Raw genomic sequence first — 2,500 nt, forward strand, 5'->3', positions numbered from 1 at the left:
CCAAATACACACACACACACACACACACACACCAAAGCACACACACATCACACATACCCAAATACACTAAAATCTGTGAAGGCTGGAACCACCTCAGCCTCTGGCCCATGTTGACCCAGAAAGATGCTAAATACAGGTTTGGTTTTCTGACAAAATGAGAGGGAGAGAGAGAGGAAGAGAAAGAGAGAGAGAATGAGAGAGAGAGAATGAGAGGGTTTGCAAGGGTTTGTTGTGTAATGTTGTTTTTACTTGGAAAGTGACTTCTGCAGGTCTGCAAGCAAAAATAGGTATTTTTGGAAACCTTCTGGGGTGTGTTTCTCTCTCTCTGTGTGTGTGTGTGTGTGTGTGTGTGTGTGTAAGAAAGAGAGAGAGAGAGAGTCTTTCATTCAGAAATGACATAATTTTAAATTCGGATCTGTCCAAACCTTTATGGTAAGAACTGTCACACTTTTCACACTAAGAACTGTCGCAACACACGCGCTGTCTCTCCCTAAAGAGATGGCTCAACATCGCTCTCACTGATCACCATGGCAACCTGGTAATCCCTTATCTAGCAGAAAAAGTCTGACACACACATAGGCTACAAATAAACACACGCGCTGAAGCGCACTGACATTATACACTGCTGTATGAGACACGGCACATGACTCTATAAATGCTTTAGAAACATTCCATGACAAATCATTTGTCATTTTCCAATGAATGCTGTAGGCAATGTTATTGACATGTGCGCATCTGTCACTTCTTAAAATGTAGGCATATTTTTTCCATAGTCTATACGGGCTGCATTTGTTTAATTGATTTCATGCCTGGCTTACTGACTCTTTTCGCACTCTCGCAGCTCTCTCTCATATGTGGATGCGTGTTTAGGCTATGATATTGTCGATATATGTAGGCCTAGGCTAAGCCTTTTTCATTATAGCCTAGTTTACCATACCAAGACCATATACATCTCTCCAGTCCTGCACAGAGACAGGAGGAGTTAAACGGTCTATAGGCTATGCATGAAGACAAATAGAACCAGCCAAACGTGTTATGGGGGACTAAAACCCTCCACCAAAAATCAATGCAATCTTTGCAGATTGAACAGACAGATAGGTGCTCAATCAACGGCTTTAATTAATTGTATTTGATTGAGCTGGGCGCTTCACTTTGGTCTATTGATCCGACCAAACAAGCTAATCTTGGCTTGCTCAAAATCAAAAAGTACAAACACAAAAAAATAAATGAATGTGGGTGTGGGGGGTGTCATGCAGACAATGTACACACTGAACAATATAACACACAGTGAAACAAGCAAGAGAAGGACAAAAACACGTTTCACAAAAGACTCTGCTTTTGTTTACTAAAAATATGTCCTTTATTTGAAGCGTGTTAAGTCGCGCGCCGTGCCTGTTGCCACCGAGCGATAACACGCCCTTAATGCGGTGAATTGGAAAGCAGCACTGTGGAATTGGAAACGGTGGGCCAGTGCAGTGGTGGAGTATGGCCACTAGGCTGTGCGGTGGAGTCTCTACCCTCAAGCGGGTTATAATATCAGTCACACTGCTCGGCACGAACCGATGACGCGACGGCACTCCTGATTCCCAGAATACAGAACATCAAACGTCACCAACGAATACTACCTCTTCCACAAATCAACATCACAACATGAGATTAACATTACACAAAGCTATCAGACTATATGGCACTTGGCGTGTGGTTTAAAAAAGTACTAAACATTTTTTTTTTTTTTTTAAGTAAAAAATATTTGAGAGTTTTTTCACACCCCATTCAGAATTGAAAACATTTGAATTTAATACATTTTATAATGGTAATTTAAATTAGTGAATTAGTAAATAGTGGGTGTTTCAGGTGTTCTGAAGAGGTCAGTGTAGATGTTTGTGTGTGTGTGTGTGTGTGTGTGTGTGTGCCCTACCCTGTGTGTGACTATGTAACTGTTTGTGTGTCAGGTCTTTACTTGGGCCAAAGTTAAATCTCTTTAGATAAAAGTGTCCTTTTGGGTTTCGAGTGGGTAAAAGTGGGTTTCCAGTGCTTACTGATATCAGGCCACATTATGGTTTGAGTGTGCATGGATTATGCTCTAGGCTCACTGTAAATGTGTAACTGTGTAAATGACATGAGATATCGTCATGTCATTGAGGTCATTCATGTAGGCTCTTCGGTGTGAGGCAGGGGTGGGTGAGGGTTCTGGACGATGACTGGAGCAGTTCTTGCTCTCTATTTCAGTGGGGATGGCATAGCTGGCTGAGGCCAGTTTGAAGATGGATTTACATTTGGGTAATCAATAATAACATAATAATAAGGCCAATGTCTGTGTGTGTGTTTGAGTGTGTGTATGTGTGTGTGTGTGTGTGTGTGTGTGTGTGTGTGTGTGTGTGTGTGTGTGTGTGTGTGTGTGTGTGTGTGTGTGTGTGTGTGAGTGTGTGTGTGTGTGTGTGTGTGTGGTGTGGTTCGTGTTTGATTGTGTGTGTCTGTGTGTAGGTGTACATGTAGAGGA

At 42.1% G+C, this 2,500-nt stretch overlaps 1 protein-coding gene across 2 annotated transcripts in view; it reads right to left on the reverse strand.

Moving 5' to 3' along the window:
- Positions 1–1,336: 1,336 nt before the first annotated feature.
- she (Src homology 2 domain containing E) overlaps positions 1,337–2,500 on the reverse strand; it is a 9,781-nt gene continuing 8,617 nt past the window's right edge. For both annotated transcript variants that reach the window (XR_007195429.1, XM_048260295.1), the window contains one exon: positions 1,337–2,500. This exon is cut by the window's right edge. The gene's annotated coding sequence lies outside the window, so the exon portion shown is untranslated.

Source organism: Alosa alosa, chromosome 13 (genome assembly GCF_017589495.1).
Source record: "Alosa alosa isolate M-15738 ecotype Scorff River chromosome 13, AALO_Geno_1.1, whole genome shotgun sequence".
Lineage (NCBI taxonomy): Eukaryota > Metazoa > Chordata > Actinopteri > Clupeiformes > Clupeidae > Alosa > Alosa alosa.